Raw genomic sequence first — 26,129 nt, forward strand, 5'->3', positions numbered from 1 at the left:
CCTCCATTTACTGGAATGTCACAGAAGCAATTTGCCAGATCATGGCATCAAGCTACAGGGAGAATCCGGCATTTCATAACTATTATGATAGAAACCTTTTCTGTGGTCCATTTGAAGAGGAGGCTCTGGGTAGTTTCAGAAGCAAGGATTTTGTCACTTTTTGTGGGTATTCTTGGACATGACAACAAATCAATACTTGAACACAGTAATATACTGATTGATCAATATGATCTAATAAGTTGCTGTTAATGACTGTTATTTGTAATATGATACTCCAAATCCTCTAGGATCCCAATCACGCAGCATACATCTAATAAGTTCATACATACTTGCAATGATAGAAAGTGTCTCCAAAAGTCTCTTGAAATTGTTTCATAAATTCTCGGGATGTAGACATAGTTTTCTGCTTATCAAAACCCAGTTGCTTTGAATAACAGCAATCCACTGAACTGTTGCACATTTCCACCTCAACATTGGCAGTTCAATGATTCCGAAGTTGTCCAATTTCATCCTCCAATACCCACATTCTTCAGTTATTCTGACTTGGCTGGCACAGATGCATCATCAACCTATACATACATAAGTGTTACAACCTGAACAAACGAAACCACACAGTAGTCATCATACCAAAGCACCTTTACCCAACCGGTTTGTCAACTAATTTACTTTGTCAACTAGTCATTGTCACCATACCAGGTCAGACTTAATCAGAAACCTGAAAATGTCAATACAGCAAAGTGTTTCTGACAGGTACTGACTCAAAGACTGGTCTGATTTATGCATGGTGAACCTTCAAGCTTCATGGTTCAATTGCTCAGGCGTGTGACTGCCCCAACCTTGTACACATAAATCTGCTTCTCCATAAAGTATGTCCATCGGAAGGCCATACCAGGGGATCTGGTCACTTTAGTCTTTGCATATGAAATATGACTAGAGTACATGCAAAAAAGTCTGAGTACATGTTCTGCTTTTACCATCACAATAAAGGCTGCTATCTCTTTGGGCAAAAATGGACAAGGAGGCAATGACGGATATATGTATGCACTTAGAGTCTGCAGAATAAATCAGCACTGGTCTCAGTCAGCTGAGTACTTCTTGGCAAAGACTTACCTGGGTGATCTCAATAATGGCCATGGTGGGATGTTGAGACCTTGTAAAGGATTGACCATGTCATACCAGACCCATACAGTTTCATGCTGTAAAATTTGTCAAGCCCCCTTAACCCATAATGTTCAGTCTAGTATATATATTGGGATTCTGGGTTGTATATATTGCTTTTAGCAGGGTTACTAGACTGGAGGCCACCTGCAGGCTGTTTTATAAATGGAAAGACAGGACTGGAAGGGAAGAGGACAAGTTCTCAAAATGAAAACAATCATAGCAAAAGTATATATATAGGCAGGGCTGTCTTCCTTCCCATCCATCAAAAAAATATCATTCCAGCATTTTATCTATGATAACTCTTTATTGTACATATAACTCAAAGCAGCTCGAGGACATACAATATGTCTTAAAGGGTACGCAAATCTTTGTTATTCCCTTGAACCTTAAGATGGCAGCATCCTGCTGACCTTGCTGTTTGAAATGCTGCCTGTACTCCAGCTTACATGTACATTTTGTACCCTCCGGCAACCTTTTAAAACTACAGCCTGACTTCTATCGCTGACTCACATCTGCAAACAGCCAAGTTTCAAAGATGCCGTATCTGCAGGAAACACTCCGTTATCCCCAGCTTATCGAAACTGCACAGATCAGAGAACCGCTTATGTCTCCATGGATAACTACACATGCCACAATGCTCATACCGTGGGAATTGGCACTTATCCTTGGTTTTCATTGACTGTAAAAAAGAAATGACCCATTTATTTCTCCAGCAATGCCAAGAAGCATTTAAGTCTGCTACTTGTTGCATGTTTATTGACAATTTGTAGGTCCTAAAGGAGGCGAACATATCTGGCAGCTGGCCTAGTTTGAAGTCGCCTCAGGAGGCAGATATTTCTGTTTCTCCCATCTCTGGCCATTACCCTAAATATACCACAGGGTGATCATTGTAAACATGATGTTCTACAGTCTAGCTACTTCAATAAAAGTAGCCAAACCACATGTTGCACTTGGAACTTGTTTGTTTTGGGACAATACATTAATTTCCAATCATTTTCCTTCTGTTATACTCTTATACTGAGAAGTTTCCTTTACCCAAAGATATCCCTGCAGTGACAAGACTATAGTGTTTCCAGAAGTGCTCTAAGAGTGGCCAGTCATAGACAGGATAGACCACCTAATATTGTTTAAACCCAGGGACGGATCCTCTCATCACCGCCACTCGGCTGAGTGCAGGGTATGCTGCCTTTCTGTGGAAGACTCTTGAACCCCCATTGTTAGTAAACATTTCAACCCTAGGGAGGGCAAACACCTGGCACACCAGCTATTTCAGCAATTACTCCCTGAAGACAAATACTGTGTGGAGTGCAAATATCATACCACTCTTCTACAGATTGGACACCATTATAAGTTTCAAAGCCCACATATAACTGGAAGATTTGTAGTTATTTCGACTCTAAGATTAGCTTGAGTTTATTATTTCCTCAACCTGTTTCCTAGTAACCCCTATTCATTTTCTGAAGGACCTTTGTTATAACAACCAGACTTAATTGTTCCAAGAGAGATATAAAGATGGGTATGTAGCAGGGCTCTAGCCAGCCTGAAATTTTATCCCGTAAGCCCTAAAATTTTGTACAAACCTAACATATCGAGCGCCTAAGGGTCCCCCAATTCTAGGGGGGTCCGGGGGTATTCCCCCCCGGGAAATTTTTAAATCTAGACCCTCTGAAACGCTATCTCCAGCATTTTGAGGGGCAAGTTTGGGTGAAAAATTAATTGGGCCTTCGTTGTATACAATCGGCAAATAAATGAAATTTAGCACCACAAAACTTTCTTATTTATTTGACAAATATACACGTGAATTCAAGTCGGCAGAAATAAAACATTTTCAACACCGGTCGACGCGTCGTACCGGTCCCGTTTGCGCCCTGTACTAAATATAGTAGGAAATGAGACACCCTACATTGGATAGAACGCCCTAAAGACGTTCAATATTTTCCTTCCGTGTTTTCCATGGTCGATTTCTCCGGTAACTTCCACTTGATTTGATCAAAATTCGTCGATTCAAGCCCCATCTTCACACCAAATATCAATTTCTGATAAAACCTCGCGGATTCGCGCCTCTCGTGAACCGCGAGACTTGTATGTCATTGGTCGATTTTCCGTGACGCGGCGTGAACGAACGCTGTTATTGGTAGATGATATCTGATTCTGAGGTCTAAAACTATCAACACCAGTTTTCGCGGGAAGAGTGCGTGTAACTCGGCGTAAAACTTTAACAATGTTTACCAAAAAAATACGGAAAGCCTGGTAACTACCGGAGTATTTTTTGTGTGGCTATAACTAGCGGTGAACCGGGGAAAACAGCCGAAAAAACGTCAGCCCGATGCGACCGGCCAGAATTGTAGTGGGGCACTAGTAGTGGGGAGGGGGACACACGATGCTGATTTTCTCTCGGCCCACGAACCACTGGCAACCTCCGCGCCTCCGTTTGTCTGCTATAAAGCCACCTTGAGGTTGTCACCTGCCGCTGGCGGAAGATAGAAATGGCCTGAATCGACCTCGCTTTAAACTTCCGCTTCTTTTCTGGAGATCTTTGAAAAAGTTCAAGCCCTGTCTATATCTTTTCTCCCGATTTTTTTCCGTCAAGGTTTACGGATTGGTCTTGAATTTTTTCCGTAACACGCAGCAAAGTTCCGTAAATTTACGGCAAAACTGGCGCTGGCTAGAGCCCTGGTATGTAGAATGTTGATCAAACACAAGTTTCACAAGGGAGTTGTTTTGGTTTTACTGAGCCTTTGTTCAAGTTCCTACATGAAAGGGTCTGTCATGACCATAAAAATAGCACATAAATGCTATCCAGTACCTGTCCTAACTGTTGTCACCACATACCTTAGACTTCAAATTGTCGATGATACTCACCAGGGTGGGAGTGCATGAATCTAGTTGTTTTATGGACGAAGACAGATATTTACACCTTGGCCATACAATCTCAATTGTGTGTTTATGAAAGCCCATTCTTCTGACAGTGTTTTTTCTTTTAGATAAAGCTGAAGAAAACTGACAGTGTTAAACAAAAGGGAAAGGAAACTTATGATAGAAGTTGTGACTACCAATTACTGAATACTTCATGAAGTTACCACAACTGCATGCTGAACAGTAGGACAGGTACATGTAGACATGGTCCCTGTAACATAGGGTAGGCTCCCCTTGCTGTACCAGGAAACTTCACTTAATGGAATCTTGCCAACCTACTCAAGTTCATCCTAAGGTCATGTGGGGACGTTATGTGCCTCAAGATTTAATGTTGCTGATTAAACACTAGAGGCTACATCAGGGGACTTGGTTAACAGCTAGTCAGGAGTTCAACTCCATTGGCTGAACTGCAGTTACGTTACAATGTCTTTCTTTCCAACAATTCCTCCCTAAGGCACCTTCCAAAAATAGCAGTCAATTACCTTGACTAACCTCTTCCTCTTGTACCAGGAAGAAAATTAATGTCATGACTCACAATTGGTACATACTTTAAGACTATACCATCAGGAAGTTTGTGAAGTCTCCAGCTAGCAACATTCAAGGTTTCAATCATTCAGCTTTTTATGACTTTGATACTTTTATTCTATACTTCAGGCCATGCCAATCTATTTACTATTAATTGGTTGACATTTTAAAATAAAGCATTATTTTAAATCCGAGAACAACAAATAAAATTAGTGTAGACCTAACAACAATTGTGGTTGAAGCCAAAATTTTCAAATCCTTTAAAATAGTCAATACATACATAATACATGTAATACAATCAATACCAGACAACAAACAGGCAAATGGAAAAGTAATCATTGGTCAGAATCTCATGTGTAACACAAACTTTTCTCCCTCCAAATCAAGCTGTAACAAAACCAAAAGTAATACTAAAAACTTTCTTACCTGAAGGTTCCTTTCCTAACTGCTAAGTCTCTAGAGTGCAGACTTCCTCCTTCCAAAGACGACCAAGGAGAGTCTGCACTGGATACAAGGAATAACTCAGGTCTGGGATCTGTTAAAGGAAGGAAAGAGTGTAACCGTTAAACTTGTGCTTACATAGGGATAATGTGCTATGCAGTTGCGTGTGCCAACAATATGTCCCCACCCAAAAGACCATCATTCTACAGGAAATGATGTCATAGAAACAACACCTACTCATGCGGAAAGTCCCAATGTATTACATTGCAATCTTTCACTATGTAAATATTGCAAATCATGCAAGTGCTCTTTCACTTTTACTGGGTCTACAACCATACTAAAGCCAATAAAACTCTGCCATGTTTATAATTGCAAACAATTGATTGTGATTAATGGAATGGTGAATTTGTTTCTTCTTCCAAGTTCCAGGGAGAGATTTTAAATATCATCAACACCTGAACCTATACAGAAGTCAGGTTTGAACTTGCCCCCTGAATAATTGTGTAACAATGAAGAAGTGAAACTTTGGTTGACTGACAAAGAAGAAAAGACAATGACACTACAGTTTCTAGAACAATACACACATGTATACTAGACATCATGAAACTGTACTTTTGTAATGTTTGAAATGCTTGAGACAGTTCAATTCCATAGTCTGCCTATATGCAATGCTATTGCCCTAACTGAAGGATGTATGGGGCTTAATAGCTTAGGCATCAACCATGCTTGTATATTCCAGGGCACAGAGGTCATAAAAAGCTATGAATGAATAAAAACTAGGTAATTCATCTTTCAGTAGTCTATCCTTCTCTTTCTTTAGGATTTGTAGCTTGTTTATATTCTATACATATATGTTTCCAATGGTAATGTTACTTGCAACAGGCAAATAAATGCATTTGTATGACAGAACAAGCTGATTGTGCTAGAAATGGAAAACCGTTTTACCCAAATGGCTGTAAACACTGTCATTTCCAAAGCTGAGCGACTTCGCTCATATCAACCATCATTACAACAAAATGTCCGCATTGGTTTCTCTTCATTGTGCTAGTCATCATCGTCATCACATCTCAACCTTTCATAACAATCAAATATTGAAATACAGGCCATTTCCAGCAGCAAAATGCAAGTTCAATCAATAGGCAAGGTACTATAGTTAAAGGCCATACCACTACAATATAATCACCAAGTGAACTTTCATACATTAACTTGCCAAATTGCCAAACTCAGTGCCCTTCTTGGTAACCTGCCATTAACGGAGACACAAGGGTCATATCGGGTTGACTCACCTGATGATTACAATACTACACACCAATACCCTGAACACCTCTACCCCCTTAATGGTCCCCTAGTCATCAACAGCAATTATACTCCTAGGTATATTTGATCCCAGGTTATGAGAATTTCTGTCCTGAACACCTGCTAAATTGTAGGCTTGGCAATAAAAGAGGGCAATGAGGTCCTGCCAGGTCAAGCTTCATCATTGCCTTTTATTTTTATCTTCTAAAAGGGGATCAAGACCACACCATTAAATGCTAGATTACATGTCCATCAACGCCAGACTAAGTGGGTGAGTGATCTCAGTCTCACTTAAGTCTGAGCAAGTTTTAACCCTATTCTTATGCCATATGGCATACTTGCTACTTGCCTTATTAATGTGACAAACTTACAGTAGGAATGTGACAATCCCAAAGAATTTCCATATCCCTGAATCAACAGATGGCTGATGACAACTTACGGACTTGTAGCTTTTGTCAAATCGGACCACGAACGAAAATGGCATTGCTTTGTTTTCCTTCTACCTGCCGCCTCACCAGTGATTAATACACGCGCGTTTGGAGCCAACCTCAACAAGGGGAAGATTAGACAAAATGCTTCCTGACTTAGGACAGAAATCCTGATCAACAAACAGAGATAAAGATAGATCATTCTCCATTCAGCAACATTATACAGATATTCTCTGTAGGTGACAACATAACTGTATCAGTGCAATCCACACATAAAGCAAAGCTATGAGGTAAACAATAATCTAAATTCTGTCAATATTTACAGCAAACAAAGTGACTAGGAAATTCATGTTTTAATTTAGCCTGTCTGGATCAAGAAACAGGTGTTTTGTTTATGGATGACTGGCACCTGTATACCAGCTACATGGCTAGAGAGCCTTGCAAGATCAATTCTATCAGACCTGGAAAATTGTCTGTAATTGACAATTCGCAGCCCAGAATATTAGTTCAGCGAAAAAGCAACATCTCACACTTACTACCATGAAAAATCATAACATGTTTACAAAATCTTTGTGGTGTTCACAATGTGGCCCATGACCTTGGCGGTGGTGATGAGGTGATGTGATAAGGTGTAAGGTTGCACCATAGCTAATTCATCTGTCTGGGCCCTGGAGCAACGTCCCCAATAACCAGCCAAGTGGTCCTTATTGACATCTATGTCAGGAGGTATAGTCCAGGCATGCTTAAAATTGAAAACCTACCCAGCATTTCTCATGCAACTGGAGTGGGGACTATTCTGTTGCTGCCAGCAAGCTACGTGATAAAGCTGGACAAACATAGAAATCTTTTACAATATCTTGAATAACTGATCAGAGACTTCTAAATTTACAACATGTATTTTCACCAGGCTCGAAATACTGGGCGCATGTGCACCATTGTCTGTGCACCCAAAATTGGAGCTGTGCACCTAATTTTTTACTGTGGGTGCACCAGTACACCTAGATATTTTTGTAGGCTTATACCAAGTTATACGGTAGAGGTAATATTGTACACAAGTATAAAGAATATTCTTGAAATATGAGTATCAGAAAAAGTAGCATTACCTTTGTTGTACTTTGTTTGATGTATTACTTTAAAATTTCGAAGTTAGCTATAGAATTTCAGATTGATACTTCCCAGCTACTATGGACAAGTTTACAGTATACTTCCCGTTAAAAAGATCACTTACCATAGACACTAACTCTGAAAGTAACAAAACTATTTCTGCTCTAACAATTGTCCCTTGCAACAAATCAATCTTTCAGCCATGATGCCCTGGGGGGACATAAGATGAAGAGTTCCATTGACTGGGTACAGACCACCTGAGATCTGTATTTGTTCACTTGTGGTTCAACAACATCCTTGAAATCTAGTGGGTCTGGAGCCCAGGGGTTTCTGGAGATGTCAGGAAACAAGAAGAGACAGCTGTATTTGAAGGTTTCCTCCCTAGTGCTTGCATGTTCTGCTTTTAGCAAATCTCCAAGGCACTGAAGGTCAGTCACCTCTACAGGTGTACAATGCACAAGGAACACTACCAATATGTCTTCGGAGGCCGGGCATGGAGACATAAAAACCCAGAGGCCCTTACAGTCTCAAGCTCCACTTGTTAATTCCAGACATGGAATCCCTTCAGTGCATCTATCATATGAAAGATAGGCCTTTAACAATATGAAAATTCTAAATTCATCTTAATGAAGATTTGGAAACCATGACCATACATCACAGGTAAAAGCACCATTTTGACTCTTCCTAAGTTAAGATATACATCTTATTTATGAACCAAAGTGCACAACCTTACACCTATTAAGAGCACTAAAATCCCTAGTTAACAACACTTGCTACATTGTGTACAAAACCTGTCCCACACCTCCATTGACCTGCTGCTAATGCGACCTTTGCCCTTTCCCCCTGAGGGACCTCGCCCTTCCTGGGTGTTCCATGGCTGAATGGTCCTGTCAGTCACCTTGTCATGTTCTGTCTGACTCATGATCATCTGTTGTCACAAATGTACCTGGCCTGTCTAGGAAGGTGGGGTTTACATCAGGTAAACATATCTCCACCATGTGTGTTAAGTGGTCAAATTACCATACATTATTCATAGGGAAAAGTCTATTTTACACTTTCAAAATCCATATGCTATTCTGAAAAAATAATATCATAAAATTGTTACTGAACAAATATGAATGTATTGTGTAGTCGTTTGCATTTGCAAGCTATGTCAAGAGCATGGCATAGTGACGATTATGATGCTATAACTGAACTGGAAGAGACCTTCCTACCAGCCGAGGGTGAATAGATCTGATCAACTTGACTCGACTCTACTCTACTCTACTCTACTCTACAACACACACTCAATAACAAAAGACAACTTTGTGAGCTATTGGGGAGAAAACTTAGCCTTTATCATATTTCCCACATTAAATGACAATGACAATGAACTTTATTGCATATTCATGCCCAGCATGGGCTAAATGCATTAGGTAACATAAAGTAAAAGAAATGGAACATTGTTATATATTCCATCTAAATCTACAGAGTCTCTTCTCTCTTCTTGAAACATTTGTATACAAATTCACATAGTTTTCCAATTATATCGTCGTTTTTAGATGACATGATACATGTGAATAGCTCGTTATTTTTAAGATGCGTATATTTTTTGTCTAGTTGTATGGGACTTACAAGGGATCTGCGCATGTCTGCGTATAGTGAGCATTCTAAGATAAAATGTATTTCATCTTCTATACAATCATTGTCACAGAAAGTACACATTCTGTTATTTGGTGGAGTCTGGTTGTACCTTCCAACTTCAATTTGCAATGGATGATCGCTGATCCTTAGTTTAGTCATGGCTCGGCGATAGTTAGAATTTTGTATATCTAGATATTTTTCTTTTTCATACGTAATCTTGAATTTTTTGTAAGTTCTCAATTTGTTTCCATTCTTCCCTTTTTCACCAGAAGAATTAAGTTGTGAGTAGAAATGTTGAAGAAAGTTGTCTTTCAGCCTCTGTTTTAGTTCAGATTGAGCGGATAGCGTGTTTCGGTCTTTGTTAAGTAAAAGGTAGGCAAAGCCTGACTCCTCCAAGATTTTACTAATATTTGAAAGCCAGCATGGTATCTTTCTCCTATGTAGGTCCTGCTGTACTAAAAAAGCTTCATATTGTAAGCTATCTTTCGGCATTTCTCTAACTAATCTTTTATAGTATGAATAGATTCTAGTATACACTTCAATCCAGAGGGGATATCTACCGAGCTCTGCTCTTGTGGCAAGGTTGCTGGCATTTTTTCTTACGCCCAGGATTGCTTTACAGAATTTGAGATGTACTTGTTCAATTGGAGAGTTGTCGTTTAGTCCAATCTTGCCCCATACCTCCGCACCATAAGCTAATATTGGAACTACACATGCATCAAATAGCTTAGTGTACACTGATATAGGGGGATTGCTGTTTCCAAGAGTTGATTTAATACTGAAGAGGGCTCGTAAAGCCTTCTTTTGCAGGGTTTTCATAGCGGTGCTGAAAGTACAACCCGTTGTAAACATCACTCCTAGATAACTATAAGACGATACAATCTCTATGTTTTGGTTAAACAATTGGAATTTAAAGTTTGAGAACAAGTGTCCTCTTTTATTAAATATCATTATTTTAGTTTTGTTTAGGTTTATTGATAACTTCCATTTTTTACAGTAAAGGCTTAAAGTATTTATTGCTTTTTGAAGACCTCGTTGGCTTGTTGATAACAGGACAAGGTCGTCTGCATAGAAAAGGCTAGATACTTTGGTTGTGTTTAGTAGGGGGGAATCTAGATCTCCTGTATTTAGTTCGTTTGCTAGATCGCTGATGTACAGATTGAATAGTGAAGGACTAAGGACACAGCCTTGTCTGACTCCGATTTCGACGGGGAAAGTTTCACTCAGACCTCGATTTGTTTTGACACTGGCTTTGGATTGGCTGTATAGGTTTTTCATTACATCAAAGAATCTTCCAGATATACCTGTTGATAAAAGTTTGTATAGCAGACCTCCGTGCCAAATGGAGTCAAAAGCCTTTGAGAGGTCTACAAAGCAAGCGAACAGCTGTTTTCTTGACTGAGTATATTTAGAGATTAAGGTTTTTAGTAAAAATATGTTGTCTGAAGTTCTGTAGTTCTTCCGGAATCCTGTCTGGTTTGGTTTTAGAATATCGTTTTCGTCGAGAAAGTTTGATAGTCTCTTGTTTAGAATCGAGGTAAATACTTTTCCGAGACAGCTTGATATGGAGATGCCTCGATAGTTGTTTGGGTCATCTTTTCTCCCTGCTTTAAATACTGGGACAATATAGCTTCTGGACCAATCAAGGGGAAAGGTTCCGCTTGAGAGGACATTATTAAACAAGTTTAAAAGAGGACGAAGTAAGAGAGTTTTACCTGCTTTTAGCATTTTATTTGTTATCATGTCCTCACCACTGGCTTTTTTGTTCTTGAGTCTTTGGATGGCAACATTGACTTCTGATTCTGTAATAAGATAGTCTAGAGGGCCTTGGGATTGGTTATGGTTTTGTAGTACTTCAAGTTTGTTTAGAATTACTTTTTCAAAGGTGGCATCAAAATCTTGTCTTTTTAATCTAGATTTTTCATGAAGGGTTTTAAAATGTTCCACCCATGAATCTACTGGTATGTCTTCTTGATTAGTTGAGTCGGTTTTCTTTAGTTCTTTAAGTAGATTCCAAAAAGCTGTCGGGTTATTGTCTTGAAGTTTTTGGAGTTCCATCAGACAATTACTTTCATGCTCTCTTTTGTGCTTTCGGATCAGTTTGTTGAATTCCCTTTTCTTTCTGAAGTAACTACCTCTTACGATTGGATTTTTGGGATTGTTTACTAAAAGGTACGTCACATTTTGCAATTCTTTGCGAGCTTCGTAACAAGTCTTATCAAACCATTTTTTGTTTCTTTTGAATCCTTTTGTCTTTTTCTTACCTCTCATTTGGAGAGACATCTTTCCTGTCAATACTAGAATGTCTTGAAGCTCGCTGTCTTTGCTGTTGACTTTGTGTCATTGTTATCTAGGGATACAATTTTTTTTTAGTTTCTGGGAGATCGCTGAACTACTTAGCGCTTTTATAAATTTATCGCCAGAATCGGGACCCCAGACAAACCGACATGGGAAGGAGCGTGTGTTTTGTTTAGTTTTCACGTTTTCTTGTGAGTGCGCTAATGCGCGTATATTCACAGAAACCATACAGTGGTCAGAAAATTCTGTAAGTGGATGGACTTTGAACATATTTAAGTTGTGAAACAGTGAGCTACTAGAGATGGCGTAGTCTACCGTGCTACAACCGTTAGGCTGGTAGCACGTGAATCTGCCATTTAAGTCGCCCAGGACACGTCCGTTTAGAATGCGCAGGTCAGCCTGGGCGCATAAGTTTACAAGACATTTACCAAAAGAATTAGCCGGGTTTCTGTCGGAAAAATTTCTAGGAATATCTACGTTTGGGGTGAGCGGCACTGGCTCTAGTTCAAAATCTACGTGCTCTTTTTCAGTGAAGTCTTGCAAGGACCCTATCCTACTGTTAAAGTCTCCCCCGAGAATTACATGGCCTTTGGACGTGAAGGCTGCTACATCTTGTTCTAAAATGTCGAAGATGGAATCCTCCGCCCTTTTGTGTATGGTGGAGTATATAGGGCTAATGTAGACACTACATATAAATACATCTTTGGAGAGCCCTAACAGGTCTTTCGATATGCGAACCCAGAGTAAGTCTTTACATTCAGAAGTTCCACGCTCTCTTTTGATGAATTTAGAGAGTTCATTTTTGTAGTAAAAAATTATTCCGCCTGAATTCCTTCTTGCTTTCCGTTGTTTTTGTCTCAGAGACGAGAAATGTTGATAATTTGGAATGTTAACTTCTGAAGATTCGTTACTCCAGGTTTCAATAAGAGAGAAGAGATCTAGTTTTTCTAAATTACTTCTAAAGCTACATTCTTCAAGTTTCTTACCTAAGCCATGAATATTCCAGAACCCTATGTTCAATGACCTAGCTGGCAATGGTGCTCGTTCTATCAATCCATGAGTATCGACTTTGTCCCTACTTTTACGATAAGTTAGTTTTACTTAATTATACATGTGCTTGAATGTGCAATATCATTGCATAAACTTAGTACGCAGTTCCTACGTCTGTTTACTACAGATTTAGCATATGGTCTTCTTAAATTATCACAATCTGTCGGTTCTTGTTTGATATAAAATGAAACGTTAAGGATATAGTGTGAGATAATAATACCCTCAGTAGTTGTAGTTCTGACGCCGGGCAGGGTGGTCTTCGAATCGCTTGGGTAGAGACCATGGACTAGGTCCGTCCAGTGCTGTCGGGAACCAGTCGTCATAGCCGTGGAACGGACGGTTGAACGTTTTCGGTTCACGGTGCCAGTCTCGGTTGTGTGGAAGCCAATTTGGTCGGTCGTCTGGGTCTCGTCGGTCGCGTGGGCGCCAGCCTGGGTTCGGTCCGTCACGTGGCAACCATTCTGGGTTCGGTCTGTCCCGGTGTGGTAGCCAGCCTGGGTTTGGTCCGTCCCGTGGGAACCAGCCTGGGTTTAGTTCGTCGCGTGGGCGCCAATCTGGGTTTGGTCTGTCGCGAGGGAACCATTCTGGGTTCGGTTCGTCCCGTGGAAACCAGTCTGGGTTCGGTCCGTCGCGTGGGCGCCAATCTGGGTTCGGTCGGTTGTTCTGTCTCCAGTCTGAATTTGGTCGATTGGGTCGTCGTCCTTGTGGTGTACGCTCCCTGTTTTGCTCTTGAGACTGTGTCTGACTCACTTCCGAGCGCGGTGCAAGGGTGCTGCCCCTCCTTTGTCCTTTGTGGTACATACCCATGCCTACAATGGGGTGGATTACCGTCTTCCAGCTAGCCGCAAGTACTTTCAGACCGGCCCTGTTTAGGTGGTACCCGTCTCGTTTGTACAGATTACTCTTGATGGATCCATCTTCACCGAGATTGTTGTTGTCGGCCAGACTGACGTAGGAGGTTTCTTGGTTGAGAATATGTAGGAAGGTGTTTTAGTCCCGCGTGACTTCCATCAGTTGTTGGTCGTTCCTCGGGGGTATGGCAGACATAACGATCTTTGCATTCGGGTACTTTGTGTGTGTTGTTGCGACCAGCTGTCTGAGGTTCTCTGTAACACCGTGTGCCGCCCTTTCCTCTCGAATGTCATTCGTCCCCACGTGGAAGACAATGCACTTGGGATCCGAGTAGGTCGTTGTTGTGATCAGGTCTGTGGCCTGCGGAACTTTCATAGCTGAGTGTTTGGCAGTTTGCTTACCAGGGTAGAGCACGCTGGGAATAATGCCTCTAGTGTTCGAGTCACCAATGATGACTATCTCCGCCAAGCTGCCATCTTCTGAATCCTCTGAACGCCTTCGTGCTGGTCGTGTCTGCGGCTGGCCATTGTCAAGGGGATTGTCATGACAATGGTCACTTGCTAAGTGAGAGGATTGTCCCTTTGTCATGGGCCTGTTGTCGCCGAGTACCTGGTATCTGTTGTTTGTCGGAATGTTGCTCTCAAAGGTTTCAGCTTGTGGATCGGACGGCTCGTTGACTGCGTCTTTTGGATCTGATGATTGGCTTTCATCTGTTGTATACTTCTTTTCCAATGCTGTGATTCTTTTCCGAAGGTTCTTGTTTTCTGCTTCTAGGGACTTCACTCGTTTTGACAGCCCTTCGATGGCACTTTTCTCTTTCACTGACTCACCGGAGGTTTCCATTGTTTTTGATAATAGACCCTCAAGGTGAGAAAGTCGCGCTGACAGCGTGTCGATATTGTTATTCTCATGTACAATTCTGCTCATTGTAATGGCTTCTAGCTTGTCTACACTACATTGTAGTATGTCCAGCTTGTCATTGTTGTTGCCATCTTTTTCGTTTGGTGTTGATTCGCCAATAAACTGTTTTGGTATAGTTTCTTTTTCACTGGCGTCCTCAGGGAATGTTTCGCCTATCAACTTCGGGTCGGACATAATGCTGTCGTATGAACATTCGTTACAGACAAACTCGCTCTCTGCATTCTTTATCAGTTCATGTAGCAGGAACTCGTGTACGCCCGTGCATGCATAGTGATACCAATTCTGGCAAATGTTACATTGAATGATACCATCATCTTCTGGGCCTGGCCGTTCGCACTTATTGCAGACAATGTCCTCGCATCGGGACTCTTCATCTTCCGTCGTGGTGCAGTTTGCTTCTAGCGTCTTCTTCAACCTTTCGAACATGTCTAGCACCCATAGGTAATAGGCTGGTCCCTGTACTAGAATCTTACACGTATGGTATACATGTAGCGTTACTGAGCCGATAAGTTCGTCTGTGGTAGGATCATGGTATGGTACGTTGAGTTGGTGACCATTTTTGCCCTTGTCATCAGTAGGCAAGCTGTAGTGTGTTTCAAGAATCTCTATCCAATGTTTGTCCGATTCTGACGGAATATAAATTGTAATACAGTTGTCATTGAACTCCACGAAGTAGTCGTCATTCTGCTTGATCCGTTTGTCGCGTTTTCCTGGCTCTGCTATCTCGTTTGATTTGTCATATTTCTGTCGGCGTTCTTTGTCCGACAAGACATAGAAGGCTTTGCTTACCTTGGAGAAAGCTTGACGGGCCACAGTTTGGAGACGCTTGTCCTTGGTTGAGTTCAGCTTTTTCTCGTGTCGTTTTACTTTCTCTCCGTACGCCACGACGATCTCTTCTTCTGTTGCGTTGCTTGTAACTCCAAGCAGGCTGTATAACTCGTTAGACGATTTCAAGTCACGGTCGCCGGTCGCCATTTTGTCCGCTTGGGTCTTTGTTCTTCTGACGCTCCTGACGCGCGGGTAACTCTCGGACAAAGTTTACCTTGTAAAAGGTAAAGGATTTATCCTGCGTCTAAATGCTGTATATGTGACAGCTATATCTACATTGTATTACCAACTTTGGGCTAGATACACTTTGAGTCTCACTTTTACCGTAAAAGTAGGGAATTAGTTGCACTCAAGCGGAGCGATCCTGCAGAGGTGTTCGCTTCGCCGCCATCTTGAATATATTTCAAGTTCATGTACTTCCCTCATTAACCTAAATCATCAAATCAAAGTGGAGGGGGAGGGGCTGCAGTGAAGTGTCCTTTATGTTCTCACTGATAAGTCCATGAATCCTTGTAAAACCTAAAACCCTGGAGGCCTCTTTCCATAACTACTTCAGGAGAAGTGAAGGAGTAAAACCATGAGGTCTCCCAGATGGCTCGGCTTGTCCCCATCTGCACCTGTCAGTAACAAACCAACTCCCTGGCTGAAGGGTATTCTGACAGGCTGTCCATCAGGTCAGGGAGGATATTGGTTTTCAGTCTGCTATTCACTGCTAATCTGTCCTGGGGGGGACCAAAACAGGAACCTAGAACTTGTGTGGGCGGGAGATAAACAAGTTCTATTGCACTTACAACCATGGATGCTATGCAAATCCTTAAAATATCTTTTCTGTCTGTATGCAGAAGTAGAAAGCAGCGTTCTTAGGACTGATAAAACAAGACGGCCTTGAAAGTACCCCCAGTCAGTAGAGTTCCACCTATACTTAGGCATCTTGTAAAAAAGCACAAAATCCACTCAACTGAGGCAGCAACAGGTGGAGGCAGAGACTATGAGAAAACAGATTCATCAACGTTTTGAATCTCTGCTACTTTGAAGATTCTCGGAGGAAAAAACACAGGAAACTAGATGTAACAGATGTGGATGGGTCTGAAATTTCAGGAGTAGGAAGGCAGGTTGCTTCCCGGCTGGTGGTCTGGTCCCCCAGCATTCCCTAAACTTTACAAATAGCAGCTCTCTACTGAGAATATACTGATCCCCAGCAGGCACCGATGTGTATAAAGGATATCCAGCTGCTTGGATAGTCACAAGGTTTTACTGACACAAGCAACATTGATCAGTCAAGGGCATGCCACAACCTCTCCTCAATGCTGCTATTATACCACCAGTATAGCACCTGTTCTGAGCCATGTACAGCCTGTCCTTATACTAATACACCTGTAACAGTTGAGCTTGTAATATTCCATTCAACACTGAAACTGATACAACACCCAACACAAGCACAATGTCATGCTCATTGTGCTGAGGACAGACATAATTGCTGTGTCCATTGACGAGCAGTAAATAACTCAAGGAAGTTCTGGGCCCAAAAGATAGGAACATCAGAGTTGGCAGATGTTCAACACGTTTTTCTTCCTTACACAAATCAAATGTACAAATGTATGCATTCTGCAGCACTGCAGTTTCTGGGCAAGATTTTCCCTTTGTGTCACCACATCACACAGGAATTAGCAACACACAACCAAAACTACTGATGAACACTCGAATGGCACATCTTTCAAGGTTGAATTCTGCTACCGAAAAATACTCTATGCTCCACCATTGACATCAATAAGGGAAGCACAATCATGGTATTTGGTAAAAGATACTTTATTTTTTCGATCTTCCCTTACAAGGGCCTTAGGAAGCAAATGGAAGCCAAGCCTTGCCCAGCATTGATTTCTGATGACACTAACATATGGACAACACAGTGAAATAACAGGGTGCTCAGAGACAAAGGGATAGCTTTGACCTTACAATCAGGCAACCTTGTTATCACTTGCTCCATGCCTCTGGGGCTGAATCAACTTTTGTTCGATGTAACCAAATTTGGCAGTTGCGCCAAAGTGATAAAGATTCACCAGGACCTGCTCGTGCCAGGGGGTGAGGCTGCTGCCAAATTCCAGATGTGAAAATATCGGAAAAAATCTTGTTAGCCTTCTCCTCACTGTGAACTTATTTGAACACCAAACTTGGATATGTTACAGTACATGTCAGTAGCTAGGATATGGGTTAAACTTTGGTAAGAAACTACACTGTAGAAAAGTTTAGACATCTGATGCTTTGGCCCTTTACTAACTAGCTTTAGTACCAATTCAGGTCATTGCTAATCAGCCCAACTCAGCCCAACACCTATATCAGTCAACTCGGTCCAAACCCCTAACCTTAACCCTGGCCGAGTTGACCAGGGTATTGGGCCAAATTGACCAGCATGTTGGGCCAAGTTGACTGTGCCGAGTAAGGTAAGGGTTGAATCATCCTGAACCCCAAATATTCCCCAACAGTAAGAATGTTTACAAAGGCTCTATGGCATGACAGCACCACTGAGTAGTCTGATATCCAGCCGTGTGCAGCTGATGTCATTCCCTTGTGCTGTGCACCACTAGATTATACTATAGTGGATATAAGGCTATGCCAGATCTACAATACACTGCTATCCCCAGAATTTGTGATTTTGTCATGTTGTCATCTGTCTTCCCAATTACACCCACACAAGTATAGATTCACAATTACCCAAATACATATGGACAGGACATTGTTGACTGGAAAATTACATCAATCAGGTACACCCATACTTCTTAATGGATTTGTCTCTGGGCACGTCTATGTCAATCCTATGTTTGAACTCTTCTCCATTAGATAGAAATAAACATTGGAAAAGTTCCAAATAGATATGGAAATAAAATTTGCATGTCCTTCCGGTATCTTGGCAAGAATTTATAACATGTAACCAACAAACCATGTAGTATCTAAAAGATACAGGGTGAGTGGTCGAACATCAGACTAGGGATGAAGCATGGTGCTTTTTCGTTAGATATTAGTGCAATGCGGCTTCACTACAGGTCATATATTTAACCAAACACACCGGGTCACCACTACTCTTCTGGATAAGTGTGTTGGTTTTTTTATGTGCAGGGATTTGACACTAGAGACTTATGCCTGAAGCTCCCTCATACACTGGGCTGCCGGCTTTATGTCACCATCCAAACTAACAAATGCAATCTATTACAAAGTGTCCGAGCTGAGGCAAACTCCAGCCCACGCATCCATGGAATTAGATCCAAATGGCCAAGCAGCAGGGTTGCGTTAACCCTTATGCCACCGGGACATGTACTGTACCATCTTAATATCCAAGGACTTAAAATGTATTCAAAGCATACTCTGTGGACATATGCATGATGATGAGGACTATAAAAATACAGTTTTATGGGGCATTCCATATCAGTTCCATTCACAGAGATAATGACATCTCCTCCCTTTAGATCATTAATGAGCACTCTATAAACTAACTCCCTGGTGTTATGAAGTCATAAATGCTACCAGGTAGTAGTAAGTGCAGGAGGGCTTCATACCTATGAAGTCAGTCACCCTGTTCTAACAACCTTCTTATTGAGATTATCTGGTGTAAATCAGCACTATGCTCAATGTAAAAAAGAGGAGTGTTTTAACAAAGGTCTATCTGCCTATCTTTTAAGAACTGAGAGATATGTCTGAGCCATTTATGATGTACAAAGACATGTCTATTCCTACCTACCTGCATATTACCTTTCATGTAATATTTCCAGTTTGCTACCATTAGAGAAAATGCAGCTTTGCATGATACAATCTGTTTAGTTCTTTCCAATCTATGACTTTGGGCTGAAGTTGCAATAGCAATACAAATGCACAGCGATGTAAAACCAGTGGTTATAACTGTGTGTATATGTAAGACATAAGATGTTATCTTCTATAACTGTGACTCTTTATGGTGGTTTTACACTGATCTGAAGCACTGATATGGTCTGGTGTTGATGTGATGGCTGCAATAACATTTTTGTGAGGAACCAGGCTGAAAGACAGATAACAGATAAGATGGTGTAAAAATAGGAGTTAGCGGTCTTACTCCTTGCCAAAAAGAAAGCAGGACTGATCATGGAATAAATTTTACAAGTAAGTCTCCAAGGTGAACACAGCTTGGAAAGGGTCCTATAAAAACTCAATTGAAGGCCGAGTTCTGTTGTTATCAATTGCAATCACAGATATTCCAGGAAAAACAGAAAAGGGGACGAGGCAAGACTGCAATTTTAGAGCACCCCTACAACATTTGTACTGTTATAAGTACCGGTTACACATGTGTCAATTTTTGCTTGTCATCTTGCCTTCCTATTCTTTCAAAAACAACCATGCATGACAACAAAACGTTTCAGAACATATATATATATATATATTGATAGCTTTACATTCTCCATGGAAAAGACATTACACTGTGCATGCACATTCAAATACAAGGCCAATTACACATATCCCCTGGCTAATTCCCTCCCAGCTTTTCCAAATAAATCTGTCACTAGAGCTCAGTATACATTTCCACAATATCCCAACTGGCTTGACCTTCATGTCTAATGTATACATGTCACTGCATAGGACCAGTGATCCATGTTAAACTCCCTCTTTCTCCTGGGATGTCATTCGACTGCCAATCATTTCCTATGACAGTTTATTTCCAGGCAAGTGTCAGCTGTACAGAGAAGTAATGTTTGCCAGGCTTAGGCAGTAGGGCTGGGATGAGGAACTTTAATCCTTCTATTATATGCTGTACGTTGAAAGGATATTAATAAAAGTTTATCTGCTGATTATCAAGGCATGGAAGACTTCAGTATGATATATGAATGACAGGTAGAAAGGAAAAAATATTCTGCTGACCAAAGTTTCAGCAGCATAGCTAAGCATTGCAAATCGCATCAGTCAGGATTTTATTGTAAATCAGTTTTGCGTTGTCTATGACTAGAGGGAGGTGTTTCATTTTCCTATTGGGAATCCATGGCAGACTGATACATGCATAAAAGAATACAATCATAAAACCTTATCACATGAAGTCCATCAAGATGGTAATAAGGACCGCAATATTTTCTTCATTTAAAAACATACTTTGCAGTAAATTATTATGATCATTTTACCCATTCACCTAACCTTTCTAAAGATGACTTGTAAGATATAAAATGAGAAAATAATATCGTAATTAAAGTTTTACAATCCTGACTTAAAACAAACTCGGGTAGAATTTGAAAATTCATGGTATAAACCTATGGTGGTAATAATGTTCGTCCAATGTATAAATAAACCTATGGTAAAACTGACATCTACCAATCAGAATGTCCATTCAATTATATTTGCCTCAACAGCATGGACTGGAGAAAAACTGTAAGTAATGTCTTTTTTTTAAATAAATTTTTGTAATGATTTTTTAAGTATCAACATGCGCCACTTGGGGAAGCATGCAGGGTCTCGTGACTCAACCAAACTTTTAGATGAGTGAGATGAAGAAAGACCCATTGACAGACTATCATGTTGAGGGATGAGATTGCTGGAGTAAACCCCCAGTGTCTGTGGTTACAAGAATGACAGAACAAATGCCTCAGTGTTTGGCCAGACATTGTGGAACACCTGCCAGCCCTGACCACTGCCAATGGGACAGTGCACTTGTGTCCACACAACAAGTAGAGCGTCTCAGAACAACCCTATCATGGAAAGAATATACGCCCCTTTAACTTAATCCAAGCCCAGGCAATAATCACATACCATATAACAGTGCAATTTATGTCTACCTAGTACTCACTTTAATTCCTGCAATCAACGTTCCTCACATATGGTCCTGATTTTAGTCTCAGGTACTTCAAATGGGCTGCCTGGTGGGTCCCAAACTATGAATCTATATTGAGATGGGCAACAGATGTACTGCTTCACTGCTTGCTATCAGTATTCTAAAGACCTGTTAAATTATACTAGATATAACCATTAATACCAGATGGGAGTTGGGACAGCAAGGATGAAGGTCTTGTACTAGGCTAGTAGACATGCACACTTACAGTGATGTTCACCGGTCCAGCTCTGGGCCCTGCCTAGACTGCACACACACAAACGCAGGTCCTACGACCACGCAGCTGAATGCTTCAAAAGGTGGTCCAGACAGCCTGGCAAGTTTCTTGTGGGCAGGTCTTCATCAGGACATCATCTCCTAGTATTAACTAGTCCCAGGGCGGGTCAAAGGTGCTCACAAATTAAACACAGCATACTGAGAATGGGCATGGTTTGAGGGGAGGCCACATGAATATACCATTATCTGCTCCTGGTTTCAGCACTTAACATGCATAAACTGCTACAGTATGGTTGTTTCTGTTGTCCCAATACAGTATTTCATCAAGTTCATGTTGTTCTTTTCCCCTTGGAGATTTAAATCCATGAACTCAGGCGTTAGACATAATTAATGGAACCGCTGCTGTATTCAAACCAATAGAGGTCCAGAGAATCCTAATTTAAAACAGTTGCCTTCCAGCCAAACAAGACTATTATTTTAAGCACATGGCCCTCAGTACATCATTGCAGTAGTTCAAGTTCACTAATGTTGGCCCTAACTGAGACTGATTGCCCCGGTGACCCAAGGCAATATCTTTCAAAGTCACTAATGGTAATTGGCAAATGAACTTTTGCCCCAGTCAAGGCTGCTCTCAGACTCATGATCCTGCTATGATAAGAGGCCTTAGTTATCAGCATGATGGAGATTTAGTACACTTTGCTCTCTGCAACTTGATAAATGTGAAAACTCAAGGGCCAATGGTGGAAGTATACACTTGCCACCATACCAAAATAGCACTTAATCCTTCATCATCATCATCAATTTCTAATGTAAACATAGGCCAATTTACCAGGCTATGATTTGCACACAGACACGAATGCAAATTTCAATGTCACATTGTCAGCTTTGATACTAACATCCATGAATACATTTCTCCAAGTTCCCTTCAGTGAGACACAAGACAACCCAATGGATGATGTACCAATCAGATAAAAGACTTGGCCATTCAAAGGTCTTTTCTAACTGGAATCCAGAGGAACATTGAATTCCCTATAGGCACGGATTCTAAACCCAGAAAATGTGGACAGAATTCTCCAACAGAGGTTCACAGGTGGCTAGATAATAATGTTGTTGTTGTTAGTGTTGTTTTTGTGTGTCACTCCTGCAAAGAAGGGGTAAGTCACACTACATGGGGTAGACCACAGCCTGTTTAGTATATCTACCCAAGGATACCAACATTCCTATCTCTGATGTTGCCCCAGGGGTGAACTAGGAAAGCCTGCTACAGATCACTACCTAAGACATGTTCTGAAAACTGCTGTATTTCATCTGTTCTCAGCCAGCTATACCTTTTCCTCCTAAATCATCATGTATTTAAAGTGGAAACCAGCAACTTCTTTCTATTCCTCGCCTTACTCTATCATAACCTGCAGTTGCCCCTGAAATTGACATCTCCAATCCTTTCATTACATCAATGTATCACATTTCACACAGTGTCTGCATACAGATGGAAAGTCGCTCCCTAATAACCTTGATGCACCTCTAGCCATTGTGAGCAGCCTGTAATCCTATCAGTCGTGCCTGTGTCCTTTCATACCTGCATGAAATATGAATTGTCCTTGCCCCTGGTACCTTACAACCCTGTCAGAATGGATTATAGTGACATTTCATCAGCCCTACTGCTCTTCCATCTGTTTGCTTCCTCCCCTAGGGATTCACAGGTGTGAAAATGTCTGTTGCTATGCTTGATAAAATATTCCTACTACGTACATGAGGGACCACAGTAAAATTGGTCTGGTCAGTTTACATGTACAGTTGTAGTTGTTGCTGGGTAATGAGGTGTCAGTAGTGGTTATGAATATAAGAAAACAGGCTTTATGGGACTGTGGAAAAATTCATAAAAGTTGACATAAAGGCAACTACTGTGCTTCGCACACATTTGCACATGGCTTATAACTTACAGATCCACAACAGTTCTTATATGGCACTGCTTTGAATTAGATTGTTGCTGATATGATCTCCTAAAAGATCTTCAGGTAGACTACATTTTAGAACTCTAGTTAAATTAAAAGTACCATCCTTTATCCCAACATAGATATAAACCTCTTAAAAATCTCAGTTGTGCATCACAGTCATTTCCATATCTAAACCATGTGACCTCCTCCCTAGCCTCTCACCCCCATTTGTTATCATTTGGAACTTTCCAAAACACTTCAGAGATCAGAGATTACCACAAGACTGCTGCATCCTGAACGTTCACTTTCATCTCGGGTCTCTCTCACATCCTCCCTGATTACACTTTCATAAGATACGCATCAATGCTTTGAAGTAGAACAACAAAGCAGGGATAATAAGAGAGGCGGCAAATCACAAGTTATTTCCCATTACAATACTGCATTTATGAGTTATTGCAGTGCTATTTTATCATCCAATAACGGCTGGCATGTTATCTCACTGTTACACTACTTCCAGTGTGTGATAGAATGCACATGGGATGGTGTGGCATCATCAGTTAACCGGTAGTTCCATGGCAATTACCAGGCTTATATATATGAAAGTGTAATAGAAAACTTTACATTCATAGGGAAGAATTTCCACAATCCCTGTGTGGTGCACCCTTGGGTATAATGATGGATCTCTTGCGTTTGAACCAAATAGAATTATCAAAGATTTCCAATGGTAATTGGATCATGGTGAAACACTGAAGGTAGAGAGAGGAGTTATAAGTTGATTAGCCTGAACTGTGGTCTATGATCGCATTAGCACAGGTAGTGTACAGTCCATTAATCACCCACATACACAGACACTGTGGTAAATTCTGGACCTTAGACTTCAAGGCACCACTAACAAGATAAGTATGGTTTACAATTCCATAAAAAGTACTGCACCGTCCATCTCCTCTCCTCATTACTCCACCCAGAGTGGTTCCATATGCAATTATTGATAGTCATTAAAGATTTATCACTTCCTGCTTTGTTGCCTGCTCATTTCTAATTCCAGCATTAAAAACATCTCATACTTATAATTGCATGTTTAAACACATTATGCTCAATTCAATATCTGATTGAGTAATTTTCCGCACACCCTGTTTTATAGCAGACATCTGGGTGTCCTACTCATGATATTGCTAGCATGTAAGTTATTACATTCAGCTGTTGAATTATGCACTACTGGGGATTCATATCTGCATTGCTGTACCATGCTCATGCATTTTGATACCATGGAATACTAAGACTGAATTGTACACCATACATTCCAACATATGATCAAATTTACATCACGATACATTACATTGTAACAAACCCTAGACTCTATAGAAATGGCACTGAGGGAGAATTCATGCATGCACGAGACTTCGCAACTTCACAGCCTTTTTTATCATAATCAATATGCATCTCCCATATTTTTCTTTGCATAATAACATTATTCTACAGAGACATGGCCCAATTTATGTAACACTCCATCAGACACAGCAATATTAGTATGCCATACATTACTGTATTATACATTGATCTGGAGCAGATTCCAGAACAGTACTAACAGCGACGAGACCACACAGTGCCTGGGACTGAGAAATGTTCTCATTATGGGGACCTTGCAAAAGCTGAGAAAGGCTCTCTTTCTATACATAATGTAATTTTTAAGTAATAAACTCAACACTTGTTACATAAAGCCCCCCTTGGTACCGGCTGAGATTAGGGTTTGATTGCATTTTTGTTGGGAGGGGGGAGCGGGTAGGAATAAACTAGCCTGGAGTCCAGCCTTACTAGCTTTAGTCCGCTACCCAAGCTCCGCTCCTCGGGTAGCGGACTAAAGCTAATAAGGCTGGACTCCAGGCTAGGAATAAACAGCCCCAGGTTACAGGCAAGGGAGAGCACACATAACAAAAACTACATTTGTCTGTGGTCTGATAAGGGGTGTTGTGACAGGTGTGCCTTGACCTGTTCAGGGCTGCTTGACACCAGAAAGAACACTTGTCAATCATATCTGACACCCTCAGGATGATGACGAACAATACCTGTTTCTGTGGGTCATACTACCACAGTCTGTAAACTGTAAGGTATCCTTGGTTTCAAAGAGTGCCTAACAAACAGACCCACTGGATCGCTCAGACTCTACTACCTAGGCTGTAATAAACAGACATAGGAAGTAGACATTTCTGAATTTAACAAAGCACAGAAATGCACATTTTCCCATGTCACCCATGAAAAAGTACATTAGATATATCCTACTCACACTAAAGATACACTTCTCATTGTATGAGCCTACAAAAAGCTATATAGCCAGGTGGAATTCGCAGCATTGCTGGTTCTACATGCAATTTTCTACAGTCTCTAGACAGCTTGTCTGTGGCCTAGATCTAGTTTGTCCTCTAGACTTCTGCCAGCTAACCAGTATGTATAATGTTAGATGGGTCCGGCACAAGTGGTACAAGCACATTCAAGCTCTTTTGCCACAGAGCATCAAAATACAATTGACATTTTCTACATGTGGTAGTATGCCCAGGAAATATCACATTGACATTAACAATATCATTACAGACAAAATCAAAATTACATACTAGTATATTGCAGGACTCTAAATTGACCTTTGGAAACGAAAATGTTGGTGCACAGAAAACGTTTTGGGTACACAACATTAGATAAAGCAGATTGTGG

At 40.9% G+C, this 26,129-nt stretch overlaps 1 protein-coding gene across 4 annotated transcripts in view; it reads right to left on the reverse strand.

The window, feature by feature from the left end:
• Nucleotides 1-26,129, reverse strand: part of LOC136435321 (plexin-A1-like) — a 102,741-nt gene that overhangs the window by 73,630 nt on the left and 2,982 nt on the right. For all 4 annotated transcript variants that reach the window (XM_066428715.1, XM_066428713.1, XM_066428714.1 and 1 more), the window contains exon 2: nt 5,029-5,137. The gene's annotated coding sequence lies outside the window, so the exon portion shown is untranslated. The remainder of the gene's footprint in view (nt 1-5,028; nt 5,138-26,129) is intronic.

Source organism: Branchiostoma lanceolatum, chromosome 5 (genome assembly GCF_035083965.1).
Source record: "Branchiostoma lanceolatum isolate klBraLanc5 chromosome 5, klBraLanc5.hap2, whole genome shotgun sequence".
NCBI classification, from domain to species: Eukaryota; Metazoa; Chordata; class Leptocardii; order Amphioxiformes; family Branchiostomatidae; genus Branchiostoma; species Branchiostoma lanceolatum.